At 40.0% G+C, this 20428-nt stretch overlaps 1 long non-coding RNA gene across 4 annotated transcripts; it reads right to left on the minus strand.

Moving 5' to 3' along the window:
• Positions 1–14103: 14103 nt before the first annotated feature.
• On the minus strand, positions 14104–20001 carry LOC123081831 (uncharacterized). 4 transcript variants are annotated; one of them, XR_006438809.1, is made up of 10 exons: positions 19696–20001; positions 19058–19161; positions 18834–18886; positions 18557–18757; positions 16957–18458; positions 16164–16351; positions 15678–15732; positions 14827–14958; positions 14618–14746; positions 14104–14482 (listed from the first exon to the last, which is right to left on the minus strand). It is a non-coding gene; the product is annotated as an uncharacterized lncRNA (long non-coding RNA). The 4 variants fall into 4 exon arrangements; XR_006438808.1 differs by having other exon boundaries at positions 16957–17169; positions 18414–18458; positions 19058–19997; XR_006438807.1 differs by having other exon boundaries at positions 19058–19999.
• Between the last annotated feature and the right edge of the window lie 427 nt (positions 20002–20428).

Below are 20428 nucleotides of genomic sequence, written 5' to 3' on the forward strand. Positions count from 1 at the left end.
CGGGACGAAACTCCGCCGCCACGAGGCGGAACCAATCTAGGGCTTCGGCGGAGCTGTTCTGTGAGGGAAACTTCCCTCCGAGAGGGGGCAATCGATCCTCTCATCGGGAGGGGGTCAATCTCCATCAACATCTTCACTAGCACCATCTCATCTCAAACCCTTGTTCATCTCTTGTATCCAATCTTTGTCCCAAAGCCTCAGATTGGTACCCGTGGATTGCTAGTAGTGTTGATTACTCTTTGTAGTTGATGCTAGTTGGTTTACTTGGTGGAAGATCATATGTTCAGATCCATTATGCATATTTATACCCCTCTGATTATGAACATGAATATGATTTGTGAGTAGTTACATTTGTTCCTGAGGACATGGGAGAAGTCTTGCTATAAGTAGTCATGTGAATTTGGTATTCGTTCGATATTTTGATGAGATGTATGTTGTCATTCCTCTAGTGGTGTCATGTGAACATCGACTACATGACACTTCACCATTATTTGGGCCTATAGGGAGGCATTGGGAAGTAATAAGTAGATGATAGTTTGCTAGAGTGACAGAAGCTTAAACCCTAGTTTATGTGTTGCTTCGTAAGGGGCTGATTTGGATCCATATGTTTCATGCTATGGTTAGGTTTACCTTAATACTTCTGTTGTAGTTGCGGATGCTTGCAATAGGGATTAATCATAAGTGGGATGCTTGTCCAAGGAAGGACAGTACCCAAGCACCGGTCCACCCACATATCAAATTATCAAAGTACCGAACGCGAATCATATGAGCGTGATGAAAACTAGCTTGACGATAATTCCCATGTGTCCTCGGAAGCGCTTTCCTTCATATAAGAGTTTGTCCAGGCTTGTCCTTTGCTACAAAAAGGATTGGGCCATCTTGCTGCACCTTATTTACTTTTATTACTTGTTATCCATTACAAATTACCTTATCACAAAACTATCTGTTACCGATAATTTTAGTGCTTGCAGAGAATACCTTGCTGAAAACTGCTTATCATTTCCTTCTGCTCCTCATTGGGTTCGGCACTCTTACTTATCGAAAGGACTACGATATACCCCCTACACTTGTGGGTCATCAAGACTCTTTTCTGGCGCCGTTGCCGGGGAGTGAAGCGCCTTTGGTAGGTGGAATTTTGTAAGGAAAAATTTATATAGTGTGCTGAAATTTACTGTCACTTGTTACTGTGGAACATAATCCTTTGAGGGGCTTATTCGGGGTATCTTCACCCCGACCAGTAGAGCAAAGAGTTGCTCCTCAACCTACTGAACCTACTGAAAATGTTTACTTTGAAATTCCTTCGGGTATGATAGAGAAACTGCTAGCTAATCCTTTTTCAGGAGATGGAACATTACATCCCGATTTGCACCTAATCTATGTGGATGAAGTTTGTGGATTATTTAAGCTTGCAGGTATGCCCGAGGATGTTATTAAGAAGAAGGTCTTCCCTTTATCTTTGAAGGGAAAGCATTGACATGGTTTAGGCTATGTGATGATATGGGATCATGGAACTACAACCGATTGAAATTGGGATTTTATTAGAAGTTTTATCCTATGCATCTTGTTCATCGTGATCGTAATTATATATATAATTTTTGTCCTCGTGAAGGAGAAAGCATCGCTCAAGCTTGGGGGAGGCTTAAGTCAATGTTATATTCATGCCCCAATCATGATCTCTCAAGAGAAATTATTATTCAAAATTTTTATGCTCGGCTTTCTCTCGATAATCGCTCCATGCTCGATACTTCTTGTACTGGCTCTTTTATGATGAAGACTATTGAATTCAAATGGGATTTATTAGAAAGGATTAAATGCAACTCTAAAGATTGGGATCTCGATGAAGGTAAGGAGTCATGTATAATACCTAAGTTTGATTGTGTTAAATCTTTTATGGATACCGATGCTTTCCGTGAATTTAGCACTAAATATGGACTTGACTCTGAGATAGTAGCTTCTTTCTGTGAATCCTTTGCTACTCTTGTTGATCTCCCTAAGGAGAAGTGGTTTAAATATAATCCTCCCATTGAAGTAAAAGTAGTTGAACCTATTAAAGTTGAAAAAAATACTATCACTTATAATGATCCAGTTGTTCCCACTGCTTATATTGAGAAACCACATTTCCCTGTCAGAATAAAGGATCATGCTAAAGCTTCAACTATGGTTCATAAGAGTAATACTAGAACACCTACTCCGTCTGAGCAAATTAAAGTTGAACCTAGCGTTGCTATGGTTAAAGATATATTAGCCAATAATATTGATGGGCATGTTATTTATTTCTGTGATGAAGTTGCTAGAATTGCTGGACCCGATACTAAAAATAAACATAGACCTGTTGTAGGCATGCCTGTTATTTCTGTTAAAATAGGAGATCATTGCTATCTTGGCTTATGTGATATGGGTGGTAGTGCAAGTGCAATACCTTATTCCCTATATAAAGAAATTATGCATGACATTGCACCTGCTGAGATAGAGGAAATTGATGTTACTATTAAACTTGCCAATAGAGACACAATTTCACCAGTTGGGATTGTTAGAGATGTTGAAGTCTTGTGTGGGAAAGTTAAATATCCTGGTGATTTTCTTGTTCTTGGTTCCCCACAAGATAACTTTTGTCCCATTATATTTGGTAGACCCTTCTTGAATATTGTTAATGCTAAGATAGACTGCAATAAGAATATTGTTTCTGTTGGTTTAGGGGATATGTCTCATGAGTTTAATTTTGCTAAGTTTCATAGACAACCCCATGATAAAGAATTGCCTAGTAAAGATGAAACTATTGGTCTTGCTTCTATTTCTGTGCCTCCTAATGATCATTTAGAACAATATTTGCTAGACCATGAAAATGATATGTTTATGAATGAAAGAAGGGAAATAGATGAAGTATTTTTTAAACAAGGACCTATTTTGCAACGCAATTTGCCTGTTGAAATTCTAGGGGATCCTCCTCCACCCAAGGGTGATCCCGTGTTTGAGCTTAAACCTTTACCTGATACTCTTAAATATGCTTATCTTGATGAGAAAGAGATATATCCTGTTATTATTAGTGCTAACCTTTCAGAGCATGAAGAAAAGAAATTATTGAAAACTCTGAAGAAGCACCGTGCTGCTATTGGATATACTCTTGATGATCTTAAGGGCATTAGTCCCACTCTATGCCAGCACAAAATAAAATTGGAGAAAGACGCGAAACCGGTTGTTGATCACCAACGACGGTTAAATCCTAAGATGAAAGAAGTGGTAAGAAAATAAATACTAAAGCTTCTGGAGGCAGGTATAATTTATCCCGTTGCTGATAGTCAGTGGGTAAGTCCTGTCCATTGTGTCCCTAAGAAGGGAGGTATTACTGTTGTTCCTAATGATAAAGATGAATTGATCCCACAAAGAATTGTTACAGGTTATAGAATGGTAATTGATTTCCGCAAATTAAATAAAGCTACTAAAAAGGATCATTACCCTTTACCTTTTATTGATCAAATGCTAGAAAGATTATCCAAAAATACACATTTTTGCTTTCTAGATGGTTATTCTGGTTTCTCTCAAATACCTGTGTCAAAAGAGGATCAAGAAAAGACAACTTTTACTTGCCCTTTCGGTACCTTTGCTTATAGACGTATGCCTTTTGGTTTATGCAATGCACCTGCTACTTTTCAAAGATGTATGACTGCTATATTCTCTGACTTTTGTGAAAAGATTGTTGAGGTTTTCATGGATGATTTCTCCGTTTATGGAGCTTCTTTTGATGATTGCTTAAGCAACCTTGACCGAGTTTTGCAGAGATGTGAAGAAACTAGTCTTGTCTTGAATTGGGAGAAGTGCGACTTTATGGTTAATGAAGGTATTGTCTTGGGGCATAAAAATTCTGAAAGAGGTATTGAAGTTGATAAAGCTAAAGTTTATGCTGTTGAAATGATGCCGTGTCCTAAGGACATTAAAGGTATGAGAAGTTTCCTTGGTCATGTCGGTTTTTATAGGAGGTTCATTAAGGACTTCTCTAAAATTTCTAGGCCTCTGACTAATCTCGTACAAAAAGATGTTCCTTTTGTCTTTGATGATAATTGTGTAGAAGCATTTGAAGTACTTAAGAAAGTTTTGATTTCTGCACCTATTGTTCAGCCTCCTGATTGGAATTTACCCTTTGAAATTATGTGTGATGCTAGTGATTATGTTGTAGGGGTTGTTCTAGGACAAAGAGTTGATAAGAAATTAAATGTTATCCAATATGCTAGTAAAACTCTAGACAATGCCCAGAGAAATTATGCTACTACTGAAAAAGAATTTTTAGCAGTTGTATTTGCTTGTGATAAGTTCAAACCTTATATAGTTGATTCTAAAGTAACTGTTCACACTGATCATGCTGCTATTAAATATCTTATGGAAAAGAAAGATGCTAAACCTAGACTTTTTAGATGGGTTCTCTTGCTACAAGAATTTGATTTGCATATTATTGATAGAACCCCGTTGCAGACAACTTGTCTAGGTTAGAGAATGTTCTTGATGACCCACTACCTGTTGATGATAGCTTTCCTGATGAACAATTAGCTGTCATAAATGCTTCTCGTACTGCTCCATGGTATGCTGATTATGCTAATTACATTGTTGCTAAATTTATACCACCTAGTTTCACATACCAGCAAAAAAAAGTTCTTCTATGATTTAAGACATTACTTTTGGGATGACCCACATCTTTATAAAGAAGGAGTAGATGGTGTTATTAGATGTTGTGTACCTGAGCATGAAAAGGAACAGATCCTACGCAAGTGTCACTCCGAGGCATATGGAGGACACCATGCTGGAGATAGAACTGCACATAAGGTATTGCAATCCGATTTTTATTGGCCTACTCTCTTCAAGGATGCCCGTAAGTTTGTTTTGTCTTGTGATGAATGTCAAAGAATTGGTAATATTAGTAGACGTCAAGAAATGCCTATGAATTATTCACTTGTTATTGAACCATTTGATGTCTGTGGCTTTGATTATATGGGACCGTTTCCTTCCTCTAATGGGTATACACATATTTTAGTTGCTATTGATTACATTACTAAGTGGGTAGAAGCTATTCCAACTACTAGTGCTGATCATAACACCTCTATTAAGATGCTTAAAGAAGTTATTTTTCCGAGGTTTGGAGTTCCTAGATACTTAATGACTGATGGTGGTTCACATTTTATTCATGGTGCCTTTCGTAAAATGCTTGCTAAGTATGATGTTAATCATAGAATTGCATCTCTGTATCATCCACAGTCTAGTCGTCAAGTAGAACTGAGCAATAGAGAGCTTAAATTAATTTTGCAAAAGACTGTTAATAGATCTAGAAAGAATTGGTCCAAGAAACTTGATGATGCATTACGGGCTTATAGAACTGCATATAAAAATCCTATGGGTATGTCTCCATATAAAATGGTTTATGGTAAAGCTTGTCACTTACCTCTCGAACTAGAACATAAGGCATATTGGGCCATTAAAGAGCTCAATTATGATTTCAAACTTGCCGGTGAGAAGAGACCTTTTGACATTAGCTCACTTGATGAATGGAGAACCCAGGCTTATGAGAATGCCAAACTGTTTAAAGAAAAAGTTAAAAGATGGCATGACAAAAGGATACAAAAATGTGAGTTTAATGTAGGTGATTATGTATTGTTATACAACTCTCGTTTAAGATTTTTTGCAGGCAAACTCCTCTCTAAATGGGAAGGTCCTTATGTCATCGAGGAGGTCTATCGTTCCGGTGCCATAAAAATCAACAACTTCGAAGGCACAAATCTGAGGGTGGTGAACGGTCAAAGAATCAAACATTATATCTCAGGTAATCCTATAAATGTTGAAACTAATTTTGTTGAAACCGTAACCCCGGAGGAATACATAAGGGACACTTTCCAGAATGTTTCAGACTCCAAAAAGGAAGAGGTATGAGGTACGGTAAGTTAACCGACTCCAAAACAGTTCTAAAAGAAATTTTTCTCCGTTTTGGAATATTTAAGAAAATAGGAAAATAAGAAGCAGTTCGGGAAGGACACGAGGCGTCCACGAGGGTGGAGGGCACGCCCTACCCCCTAGGCGCGCCCCCTGCCTCGTGGGCACCTCGTGTGCTCTCCAGACTCCGTTTTCTTGCACGATACTTCTTTTGGTCGGTAAAAATTCACTATATAATCTCCCGAAGGTTTTGACCACCGTATCACGCAAATATCCTCCGTCTTTGTTTCGAACTGTTTCTGCTGCAGATTAGAGTAATATGTCACCTCAAGATTCGGAGGGAGAAAGCTATGTGGTTGATCACCTTGCCGATCATAAGGTCTACGGGGACTTGGAGCATTGTGGTTGGACCAGGAGGAAGAAGAAGACTATGAACCTAGGGGAAAGGAGGAGACGAGCTCAGATGAAGATGAAGTCCCATTACCTCAACCTGGGGACATGCATGTGGAGTTCAAAAAGTCAAGCCTCCCCAATAGAGCAAAGAAACCTAAGATCGAGTTTATCCCTTTTCGTCTCTTGCAGGAGAACAAACAAGAACTATGTGAAAAGGTATTAAGCCTTGAGCGGGAGATTGGGGACCTAAGGGAGCAAAATTCTATCCTCAAGCGCAAATTAAGGAAGAAGCACACGCCATCAACAACTCCATCATCATCACCTCAGAAGAACTGAGTATCGGGTATGGGCACTCCCCCTTGGCAACTGCCAAGCTTGGGGGGAGTGCCCCAGTATTGTATCACCATCACTTTTATCTTTACCGTTTTTCTTAGTTCGATCCTTTTGGTAATATCTTGATCTAGTAGAATAAAGTTTTAGTATGATCTAGTTTTGAGTTTTGCTTTATGATCCTTCTATGTAATCAAGTCCATGAGCTATTTATAATAAAGATTAGTGTTGAGTCAAGGGCTTGATTATCTTGCTATGATCTTGAGGGAATAAAATAAAAGAGAAAGAATAAAAAGAAATAAAGAGATCATATGGATCTTATGGAGAGTAATGACTTCACATATAAAGAGTGTGATGAATAAAAGTTGTTGAGAGTTGAGAAACATAGTTTTGGTCATCGCTGCAATTAATTGGAAGTAATAAAGAAAGAGAGGTTTTCACATATAAATATACTATCTTGGACATCTTTTATGATTGTGAGCACTCATTAAAATAGGACATGCTAAAGAGTTGACGTTGGACAAGGAAGACAACGTAATGGGTTATGTTTTCTTACATCTGAAATAAATTATATTGTCATGGATCATCCAACATGTTGAGCTTGCCTTTCCCTCTCATGCTAGCCAAATTCTTAGCACCAAGTAGAGATACTACTTGTGCTTCCAAATATCCTTAAACCCAGTTTTGCCATGAGAGTCCACCATATCTACCTATGGATTGAGTAAGATCCTTCAAGTAAGTTGTCATCGTTGCAAGCAATAAAAATTGCTCTCTAAATATGTATGATTTATTAGTGTGGATAAATAAGCTTTATACGATCTTGTGATGTGGAAGAAATAAAAGCGATGAACTACATAATAAAGGTCCATATCACAAGTGGCAATATAAAGTGACGTTCTTTCGCATTAAGATTTTGTGCATCCAACTGTAAAGCATGACAACCTCTGCTTCCCTCTGTGAAGGGCCTATCTTTTATTCTTGTCTTATACTACATGCAAGAGTCACGGTGATCTTCACCTTTCCTTTTTACATTTTATCCTTTGGCAAGCACAGTATGTTGGAAAGATCCTAAATTGGATGTGAGTTTTCATGAACTATTATGGTTGACATTGCCCTTGAGGTAAAAGGTTGGGAGGCAATACTATAAGCCCCTATCTTTCTCTGTGTCCGATTAAAACTTCATACCCATAAATATTGTGTGAGTGTTAACAATTGTGAAAGTTAAATGATAGTTGAGTATGTGGACTTGCTGAAAAGCTCTTATTGACTCTTTCCTATATTATGATAAATTGTGCCTCAATGATTGAGATTATAGTTTGTTAGTTTTCAATGAAGTTTATGATTCATACTTGAAACTGTGAAAGAATTGTTATTTAGCATAAGAGATCATATGACCATATTATATATATATATATATATATATATATGTTGTTCTAATAATGATCATGATGCCCTCATGTCCATATTTTGTTTTATTGACACCTCTATCTCTAAACATGTAGACATATTTTTCGATTTCGGCTTTCGCTTGAGGACAAGCGAGGTCTAAGCTTGGGGCAGTTGCTACGTCCATTTTGCATCATGCTTTTATATCGATATTTATTGCATTATGGGCCGTCATTACACATTATGTCACAATACTTATGCCTATTCTCTCTTATTTTACAAGGTTTACATGAAGAGGGGGAATGCCGGTAGCTGGAATTCTGGGCTGGAAAAGGAGCAAATATTAGAGACCTATTCTGCACATCTCCAAAAGTCTTGAAACTTCACAGGAGCATGTTTCAGAATATATAAAAAATATTGGGCGAAAGAAGTATCAGAGGGGGGCCACCCACCGTCCACGAGGGTGGGGGCGCGCCCTACCCCCTGGGCGCGCCCCCTGCCTCGTGGGCCCCTTGGCAGCCCTCTGATGCCCATCTTTGGCTATATGGAGTCTTTCGTCGAGGAAAAAATCATAAGCAAGCTTACAAGACGAAACTCCGCCGCCACGAGGTGGAACCTTGGCGGAACCAATCTAGGGCTCCGGCGGAGCTGTTCTGCCGGGGAAACTTCCCTCCGGGAGGGGGAAATCATCACCATCGTCATCACCATCGATCCTCTCATCATGAGGGGGTCAATCTCCATCAACATCTTCACCAGCACCATCTCATCTCAAACCCTAGTTCATCTCTTGTGTCCAATCTTTGTCACAAAGCCTCAGATTGGTACTTGTGGGTTGCTAGTAGTGTTGATTACTCTTTGTAGTTGATGCTAGTTGGTTTACTTGGTGGAAGATCATATGTTCAGATCCATTATGCATATTTATACCCCTCTGATTATGAACATGAATATGATTTGTGAGTAGTTATGTTTGTTACTGAGGGCATGTGAGAAGTCTTCCTATAAGTAGTCATGTGAATTTGGTATTCATTCGATATTTTGATGAGATGTATGTTGTCATTCCTCTAGTGGTGTCATGTGAACGTCGACTACATGACACTTCACCATTGTTTGGGCCTATAGGGAGGCATTGGGAAGTAATAAGTAGATGATGGGTTGCTAGAGTGATAGAAGCTTAAACTCTAGTTTATGCGTTGCTTCGTAAGGGGCTGATTTGGATCCATATGTTTCATGATATGGTTAGGTTTACCTTAATACTTCTGTTGTAGTTGCGGATGCTTGCAATGGGGGTTAATCATAAGTGGGATGCTTGTCCAAGGAAGGACAGTACCCAAGCACCGGTCCACCCACATATCAAATTATCAAAGTACCGAACGTGAATCATATGAGCGTGATGAAAACTAGCTTGACGATAATTCGCATGTGTCCTCAAGAGCGCTTTCCTTCATATAAGAGTTTGTCCAGGCTTGTGCTTTGCTACAAAAGGATTGGGCCATCTTGCTGCACCTTTTTTACTTTTATTACTTGATATTCGTTACAAATTACCTTATCACAAAACTATCTGTTACCGATAATTTCAGTGCTTGCGGAGAATACCTTGCTGAAAACTGCTTATCATTTCCTTCTGCTCCTTGTTGGGTTCGACACTCTTACTTATCGAAAGGACTACGATAGATCCCCTACACTTGTGGGTCATCAGCGGGAGGGCGAGTGGTTGGGGCAGTGGGGGAGAAAACAGAGGAGTAACCCTCTGCTCCCTCCCGGCCCGATTTTAGTGTTAGGGCATGGACCCGCCCGGATGACCGGAAGGAGGCCCGGATCAGCCGGACTAGCCCAGAAGACCGGATATCGGCCCAGATATCTGGGCATATGATAGAGAGACTCAGACATCCGAGTATAAATCTGGATGATCCTGCCAGCCTGAGAGCAGATATCCAGACTTGATGATTGAAGTGGTGATGATGTGAACATATATATATATATAAATTTATATAACTATATATAAGTGTGAGCAATAGTTGAACCCAAAACATAGCACAAACCTGCATATAATCAACTAAGAAAAGTTGTACCCTAAGCCACCATGTTTGAGTATACATAACTTGGTATACCAAAGATTTGAACTTTGGAACCACGATTATCACTCCATTTTAAAGTACTATGGACACAAAAATGTCATAGTGACTTTGAGAGTGTTTGTTTTGTTTGTGCATTACATAGAGAGAAGAGGATTCGTTGATTGAAGTTCTCACCCTAAATATATGCCTACATCAAGACAAGATATGACAAAAAATGAATGCATGGGTACTAGATTTCACATAATGTTGTCAATCTCCAAGATACCAAGTTCACGCCTAAGTTGACAAAACCTTGCTTCATCCAATGGCTTTGTAAAAATCTCTGGAAGTTGCATATCTATGCCAACATGAGCAATATCAACTTCACCCTTTACACATGATCTCTCAAGAAATGATACCTAATATCAATGTGCTTGGTGCGGGTATGATCTTTGGGATTCGCAGCAATATTGATGGCACTTTCATTATCACATAGAAGTGGCATATTTCTATAGGTGATACCGTAATCCTTCAAAGTTTGCCTCATCCATAGTAATTGAGTTGCACAACTGGCGGTTGCAATGTATTCGACTTTGGCGGTGGAGAGGGCAACACAATTTTGTTTCTTCGAGGACCAACTTACCAAGGAGCGTCCAAGAAATTGACATGCACCGGAGGTGGACTTACGATCCACTTTGTCTCCAGCCCAATTCGCATCCGTGTACCCAATGAGATCAAACTTGGCATCCTTGGGGTACCATAGACCCAACTTTGGGGTGTGAACAAGGTATCTAAGAATATGCTTAACTACCTTATGATGACTTTCCCTGGGGGAAGCTTGAAATCTAGCACACATGCATACATTGAACATGATGTCTGGTCTAGATGCACAAATGTAAAGCAATGAACCAATCATAGAGCGGTAAGTAGATGAGTCGAAAGGAATACCGTTGGTGTCTTTAGTGAGTACATTTTTTGTAGGCATGGGTGTCTTACATGGACTAGCTGAAGGAAATATGCCCTAGAGGCAATAATAAAGTTATTATTTATTTCCTTATATCATGATAAATGTTTATTATTCATGCTAGAATTGTATTAAATGGAAACATGATACATGTGTGAATACATAGACAAACAGAGTGTCACTAGTATGCCTCTACTTGACTAGCTCGTTGATCAAAGATGGTTATGTTTCCTAGCCAAAGACAAAGAGTTGTCATTTGATTAACGGGATCACATCATTAGGAGAATGATGTGATTGACTTGACCCATTCCGTTAGCTTAGCACTTGATCGTTTAGTTTGTTGCTATTGCTTTCTTCATGACTTATACATGTTCCTATGACTATGAGAGTATGCAACTCCCGTTTACCGGAGGAACACTTTGTGTGCTACCAAATGTCACAACATAACTGGGTGATTATAAAGGTGCTCTACAGGTGTCTCCGAAGGTACTTGTTGGGTTGGCGTATTTCTAGATTAGGATTTGTCACTCCGATTGTCGGAGAGGTATCTCTGGGCCCTCTCGGTAATGCACATCACTTAAGCCTTGCAAGCATTGCAACCAATGAGTTAGTTGCGGGATGATGTATTATAGAACGAGTAAAGAGACTTGCCGGTAACGAGATTGAACTAGGTATTGAGATACGGACGATCGAATCTCAGGCAAGTAACATACCGATGACAAAGGGAACAACGTATGTTGTTATGCGGTTTGACCGATAAAGATCTTTGTAGAATATGTGGGAGCCAATATGAACATCTAGGTTCTGCTATTGGTTATTGATCGGAGACGTGTCTCGGTCATGTCTACATAGTTCTCGAACCCGTAGGGTCCGCACGCTTAACGTTTCGATGACGGTTATATTATGAGTTTATATGTTTTGATGTACCGAAGGTTGTTCGGAGTCCCGGATGTGATCCCGGACATGACGAGGAGTCTCGAAATGGTCGAGACATGAAGATTGATATATTGGAAGCCTATGTTTGGATATCAGAAGTGTTCCGGGTGAAATCGGGATTTTACCGGAGTACCAGGAGGTTACCGGAACCCCCCGGGGACTTAATGGGCCTTAGTGGGCCTTGGTGGAAAGAGAGGAGAGGCGGCCAGTGCATGGGCCGCCCCCCTCCCCCTAGTCCGAATAGGACAAGGAGAGGGGGACGGCGCCCCCCTTCCTTCTTCTCCTCCACCTCTTTCCCCTCTCTCTCCTAGTCCAACAAGGAAAAGGGGGGAGTCCTACTCCCGGTAGGAGTAGGACTCCTCCTGGCGCGCCCCTCTCTAGGCCGGCCGCACCCCCCTTGCTCCTTTATATACGGGGACAGGGGGCACCCCATAGACACAACAATTGATTGTTTGATCTTTTAGCCATGTGCGGTGCCCCCCTCCACCATAGTCCACCTCGATAATACTGTAGCGGTGCTTAGGCGAAGCCCTGCGTCGGTAGAACATCATCGTCGTCACCACGCCGTCGTGCTGACGAAACTCTCCCTCAACACTCGGCTGGATCGGAGTTCGAGGGACGTCATCGGGCTGAACGTGTGCTGAACTCGGAGGTGCCGTACGTTCGGTACTTGATTGGTCGGATCATGAAGACGTACGACTACATCAACCGCGTTGTGCTAACGCTTCCACTTTCGGTCTATGAGGGTACGTGGACACACTCTCCCCTCTCGTTGCTATGCATCACCATGATCTTGCATGTGCATAGGAAATTTTTGAAATTACTACGTTCCCCAACAGTGGCATCCGAGCCAGGTTTTATGCGTAGATGTCATATACATGAGTAGAACACAAATGAGTTGTGGGCGATATAAGTCATACTGCTTACCAGTATGTCATGCTTTGGTTCGGCGGTATTGTTGGATGAAGCGGCCCGGACCGACATTACGCGTACGCTTACGCGAGACTGGTTCTACCGACGTGCTTTGCACACAGGTGGCTGGCGGGTGTCAGTTTCTCCAACTTTAGTTGAACCGAGTGTGGCTACGCCCGGTCCTTGAGAAGGTTAAAACAGCACGAACTTGACAAACTATCGTTGTGGTTTTGATGCGTAGGTAAGAACGGTTCTTGCTCAGCCCGTAGCAGCCACGTAAAACTTGCAACAACAAAGTATCAGACGTCTAACTTGTTTTTGCAGGGCATTTTGTGATGTGATATGGTCAAGACGTGATGAGATATAAGTTGTTGTATAAGATGATCATGTTTTGTTGAAGTTATCGGCAACTGGCAGAAGCCTTATGGTTGTCTCTTTATTGCATAAGATGCAAGCGCCAAATAATTGCTTTACTTTATCGCTATGCGATAGCAATAGTTGCAAGAGCAATAGTTGGCGAGACGACCATGTGACGACACATTGATATAGATCAAGATGATGGAGATCATGGTGTCATGCTGGTGACGATGGAAATCATGATGATGCTTTGGAGATGGAGATCAAAGGCACAAGATGATGATGTCCATATCATGTCACATATTTTGATTGCATGTGATGTTTATCTTTTATACATCTTATTTTGCTTAGTTCGACGGTAGCTTTAGAAGATGATCTCTCACTAATTATCAAGGTACAAGTTCTCCCTGAGTATGCATCATTGCGAAAGTTCTTCGTGCTGAGACACCACGTGATGATCGGGTGTGATAGGCTCTACGTTCAAATACAACGGGTGCAAAATAGTTGCACACGCGGAATACTCAGGTTAAAACTTGATGAGCCTAGCATATAACAGATATGGCCTCGGAACACTGAGACCGAAAGGTCGAGCGTGAATCATATAGTAGATATGATCAACATGTGATGTTCACCATTGAAACTACTCCATCTCACGTGATGATCGGACATGGTTTAGATGATATGGATCACGTGATCACTTAGAGGATTAGAGGGATGTCTATCTAAGTGGGAGTTCTTAAGTAATACTAGATGACCAGTTGCGCCCATGGCGCAAAGGCCGAGATCAAGCCAAAGATTGAAAGAGTGTGCATCAAAATATGTAGATACAGAAGGAAACATATGGATATAAGTACGGATTGATGATAGTCATACGGGCAGGATTATCATAATTTTCTTACATAAGATCCAAAATGATGCCAGATATAAAAGTCTCAATAGGTATTTATAGTAATACCAAGTTACATAGCTAAGGACTATTGTGACCTGCTTAGATTGAATAAACAACCATGCAGAGGCCCTTGGACGCGCACTTGAAGGCGAAAGCATATGCACACCCTTTCTTGATGTTTGCCTTATGGAAGCTGCTCCAGTTCTTTGTGAGTGTAGCCCTGTTGTCGACACCCTTGATAAAGAGGGCCATGACACTGGTGGTCCCGTCTCCTGTACTGATTGGTAGCTCATCATGATCAGCATCCATGTGCGGGAAGAGGCTTCTATTAGAGAAGTGTGTGCTAAAGTACTGCAAATGAGGATAAAGGTTATTCAGTACATGGTTTGCTGGCATGTTCTTGTAGGAAACATGAGAATGCATTTGTTTAAGATTACTATTCTTTTGCCGTCAGTAGCAAATGTTTCTGTCATGTGGCATACGTACTAATGGTCGGGTGTTTTCTTGTCTTTGATGATATTTCGCAGATTGCAAATATTTTTGTTATACAGCTTAACTGTATTTCCCACACACAGTGGGCAGTGAAATCATCTAAGTAGTGCTCACCAGGCTTGCCTGCCAATTTACATAGAACTATAGTATTTAGTATTTGTCGGAGGAGTTGCTGCAAACAGGAAAGTAATAAGAGTTTTTACCGCGAGTAATGTATTTTCCAGCTTCCAAATGAATTTTTTCCTCTTTGAACTTTGGGACTGACCCGACCTTGCGATGAATTTGTACAGCCTCAGGCCAGTATGTGCCATTCCATGGCTATGCATATGATTTACCTGCATAAATTAAGATCAACAGAATAATAAATACATTAAAATCTTTAACTTTTGAAGCTTAGACCATTCGGGAGGCCTCTCATCAATATCCTAACTAAAGTGTCAGGCAGATGAAGGCGGACTAACGGATCTTGGTTCTAAATTTGTGGAGGCTACCATATTGTGTCATATTTTCTCTCTTCATCTAAAACTCATTAAAAGCATCCATGTCGTCACTTGATAAAATAATCTGGTGTTTTGTTACCTCTTTTCTCACAAGGATATTTCTCTCAAGAAAATGCATGCAGCCAAAGTGCATATAAAAAACAACAAGTTGAAATAATTAAGCTTACTGGCCATAAAGGTACAAGCAAAATAAAAGCAACACATAAAAACTTGGCTATAAAATGCAGTTCAAACAAACCAAACAACAGGAAGCAATAAGAAATAAAACAAAACCATAATATGGCAATATGTTGGAATAGGTAGGGTTACATTGGCAAAGTTTATTGTTGTGTGTCTTATCAATAAAGTTTCAATGATAGAGAGATTCAATCTAACAAATCAAATAATAGTCCTGATGGGATGTACCCTGGATTAACTAAATAGGGACCATCTAGCACCATGCAATGGATGAGCAGACATGTAGAATTGACAAGAGAATAAAAATAGGTCTATGAAGCAGTGAAGATCCATGTGAGATGTCGCAGCTAATCGGTCAGAGAAACGAGCCCAAGCACCTTCTAGAGCAGCGAGCAAGTTCGTCGGCGAAGCTGGAGTTGCAACCTGGTGTTCCTGTAGAAAAATAGAATGGCGGTGTTATCTCTGTTTGCATATTTTAGATGAAATTGCTCCAGAAGAACCTAATTTCAGTGAAGGAAAGCTATAGCCATAGATCTGGAGATGAATTTTGTGTTCAATACATTGTAAATTGATTTTCTGTTTATGGAATATGAATTTAAAAATGAGAACTGCAGCTATGTTGCCACTATTTCCCGAGGGTTCTGAGAATGATATGACTTTAGAAATGAAAAGAGAAATGAGGTCCCTGGAGGTAAACAAGCGATGGAAAACACACATGGATAATAATATTACTTTTTAGCAACTGCCAAACTAACAACAAGTCAAGTCACCAAATATATATGTAGTAAACCCAAACCTTTTGATTGGTACAAAACTAAGCATGTAATATTGAGTAAACAAAAATCTTGAAAAGGAGCACTCACAGAAGCATGTTACTGCATAACCAGTGGGCATCGGGGTTGCAATATGACGTAGTCGAGATAGTCAGTGGAGTTGACAAAGTCAAAGTGGAGCCATCGGTCGCAATGGTGGCATGGGACGGGAGATCAATACGGCCACCAAGAGTAACACTCTTTGTTAATAAATGTCCCCCTCGTGGATATATAAGAATCTGAAATGAGAAAGATCTAGTAATGTGCCAATCTTGCGGAGATACTAACAGATAGAAGAAAATCAAACCGCTTAAAATAAAAAAATACTCTTCTGAAATTGTGCTCCTCTTAGAACATACACACTTCCTGTGCATATGGTTGCAGGTTGTATCCATGCCAAGATAGCACCTTATATGCATGAGATGGACCATATGTTGAATATACAAACAATCAATTTGTTTAGTTTTCTTGCTGTCAGAATAAGAACATGAAACCAACTTCCAGCGAACACCTATCTGTAGCATATATACTATGTACAGGGCGCAGATATATATATTTGTTGACCAAGCAATTCCCTTCTTCCGAGACAAAGACCAAATATATGACTACATATCCCCCCAATGTCCTCTATGTTTTATTGCAACATAACATATTGAGGTATTCTCAGTTTTCTAATCTCGGTGTAATCTGAAATCAGACTGCTAACATAGATGCCTTTATTCACAAAAAGCAAGCGGTGTAAGTAAAGAACGCCTAAAACAAATGAAAAATGCAATTACAGCCAACAAATAAATGGCCATTTGTATTCCAGGTAACAGTCCTGAAAAGAAAGAGGATGATGGACCTGAGGGGGAACGGAGGCAGGAGAGCATTGTGGATGGCTATGCTGAGGCGGCTGTTTATTTGATCCATGGTGTAGGAAGCGCCGGTCAACACGGTGGAGCTGCGCCGTGGGAGGGCGCTGGTTTGGAGATCCGCGTGACTACCCAAGCGCTAGTCCACCTCAGAATGGAAGCAAGCGGTGCTTTGTGGGTGCCTCGCCATGCCATGGCAGTGCCTTGTACGAAACCAATGCACATTACGTTTTTCATGACCATGAAAAGATAAACGTGAAGGTCAGGCATACGCTATAACTTGATGATGCATATAAAAGATGATGTCTAAGAAAGATTCGGTACACATGGTTCTGAATGTAACGATTGGTGAGCAATTTTCCTGTTTGACATTCATTGTTCACCCATATATATGCAACACAAACTGAAGGCATGACACTACAAAAACATAAATTCAGAAATAGACAACCTCAAGTGGATTTGCTCATTTCAGTTTAGAAATGTGTGAGTTAAAATTTAGTGACCTAATGAAGCTGCTGATCATAATCCTTCACAGTGATGGATATGACGGTGCACAAAAGTCTCAGAGTTACAAACAACAATTCAGAGAACAAAAGAAGGATGGAATGTGTATTAAAAATATCGTTTATATGTTTTAAAACAATTAAAATAAATTGTAGACCAAGATTTGCATATGGTAAATGGGGGAACGAAGCAATGTTGCATCATGTTGCAAAACCAGAAAAGAAAAATCAAACCCCCTGCCCAGATCCTCTTCCCACTGAATTTCTTAGAGACATAAGCATCACAAAGCAATATTTTCTTTCGCATATAATATTCACAAATGGAGTTTTTACACATTATTGATTATCTATGGAATCGTCTTAATAATATGTTTTCCTGATAGACAAGCAATTATAAGTCTCAACATTGTTTTGTTGACACCAGTAACATATTAAAAGTATCAATAAATTTAGGGAAATGGGTGAATAATGGCTAAATTGACAAAAGCAAATAAGGTCCAGAAATCCGTGCACATATGAAAGCATATTTCCTTCCAATAACCCGCTAGGGAGCTGCTCAGATATAGCAATATGCATGACGAGGAAAGCTTAAGGCACAATACATATTTTCTAGATCTCTAATCTATGACAAATTTCACAATAAATCTTCACATAAAACGGACAAAGGGCCCAAGCACGCATTGTACTGTCTGGATAGCACACTTCTTTTTAACCCAAAATCATAGGTGCTAGCAGATTGTGAAAATCTGAACATATAATTTATACTACATCTTAAAGTTCATGTGAACATTGGCGTAGCAACCTAAAATTACTCCTCATTTCCATAAAAATTCTCCACATGCTATCGATTTAAAGCATACAGGAATAGAATTACTCCTCATTTAAAAGAAAAACCCTAGAAAATAACGAGGCAATGAAATACAAATAACCGAAGAAGTGCATACCACACCATGCTGCACATTGCCAGGTTTGATCACAAGGCAAGCCTGCTAAACTTCGTGCACAAAAAAGCTGAGTTAGGAAACATTTCAAGTTAATGAGGAAGGAAAGACTCTAATGGAGAACTACATAGAATTTGATAGCACACCTATGAAGCAGTCATCCTTTAAATGCAGAGACGGAATTGGGCATCGATTATTATTTATATGCCTCTGTAGTCAACATAGAATTTGATAGCACACCTATGAAGCAGTCATCCTTTAAATACAGAGACGGAATTGGGCATCGATTATTATTTATATGCCTCTGTAGTCAACACATATATTGGTAGCGTCAACCCAGGCCCTCTCTGTTTGAAGTTTTAAAAGAGATAAAACTGTGAGAACATGAAGAGAGAAAGAAAGAAGAAAGCAGTCAATGTATACCTTTAATCAAATAGTCGAAGGAGCTTATGCACCAGTCATTTGTACATCCTAATCTGCAGCTAGCACATAAAAATTCTTAAAATGAATATGGATAAAATTAGAGTAGATACAGCACATACACACTACCATTATTCAGCAAGTCCCGTATATTATAGAAAAACTACTACAACGAGCACCACATAAAAAACTTTGACAAGAGTCAAGCAATTTTCTCTGAAACTTACATCCATTAACTTGCATCCCGTGCAGCCTGAAAACTCATGAACTCCACAGCCTTGCCTCGCCACATCCCGATGCCTCGCCGGTCGCTACTGCATACTACAGCACTCTGATGCCATTTACACCTCAACAGTCAACCGAATGTGGTGTGTCGTTAACTCGTTATCTCATAGAAATCTGTTTCTACATCCGTCAAATACAAACTGAAAATCTAGAGCCAAATGTATGGCTTAGTTACTCCCTCCCAAGTTCCAACATTACCCTAATCTAGAGCCAAAGCATATGATTTTATATGGCTGCAGACCAAAGCTCCAAGCATGATTAAAAATCAAGAGCATCATGATAAGGTGGGAATTAAGTAGGACAACCGACAAGTCTAGCTAACAAAGATGACGATGACACATTACCAGCAAAAAAAATATGTAAACTTCTGGTTGTGTGTCCATTCTTTAGCTTTTGATCATCTAATAGCAAACTAAACATCAAAGACGTGTGAATGAAGATTGTAGAGACTAAACAAGGTCATGTTACGCACAACAGTTACAAGCAATGACCAATCCTAAAGCTTCCAGAACTGTATGTATCAAAATTGATGATGACAAAACATCAAAGGTGCTAGGTTTGAGGGGAGCAATAGGGTCACCTCAGAAGAATCTGGGTCTTGGATGGGGCACCTCAGCAAGACTTTTGCGCCAAATTCTGCTTCTTCTATTTGGCCTTCTTCTCAACCACAAAGAGAGAGAGAGGAGGTAGAGGTTAGCCATTGACCACCATTGGTCCTTGCTTCTGCTGCTCCGGCCGTCGAACGACCTCAGCCTTCCACTCCTCGTGGCGCCCCTCAAGCCGAAGCCCTCGTCAATGAGAAAAGGGGAGGCGTGAGTGAGGCAGGGAGGATGAAAAGGCAAACCGTGAACCAACTCGAGCTCCCAGCCCCCGTCAACGACCCCGTCCGCATCCGCCGTATCCACCAACTCCTGTCGCTTCAGTCTGCACGCGCCAGATCCGTCCAGCATCCTTCCCTCCGCTGCAGCTCCACCCCACCATGAAGATCTTGCATGTAACATCCCAAAATTCTAAGTTTTGGAATGTTATATTAAATAAATTATTATGATTGTTTGTTTTGTTGTTGTGTGATTGTTTGTGTGAAAATGATTGGAAATTGATTTTTTTTTAAAGTTGAATAAGAGGGAATAAAAGGACTTTTCCAAAAACTTTGCATCTTGCATTTTGATCTTCCTGAATTCAAATTCATTTCATCACAAAACCCCAGAGCGAAGATGATATGACTTCTTCCATTTAAAGAAATGAAAAGGGGTTTGAAAATGATTTGAATTCCATTTTGAAATATTTCAAACTTACAAACTTTAAGCAACTCA

The sequence above is a fragment of the Triticum aestivum genome, chromosome 4A, assembly GCF_018294505.1.
Source record: "Triticum aestivum cultivar Chinese Spring chromosome 4A, IWGSC CS RefSeq v2.1, whole genome shotgun sequence".
NCBI lineage: Eukaryota > Viridiplantae > Streptophyta > Magnoliopsida > Poales > Poaceae > Triticum > Triticum aestivum.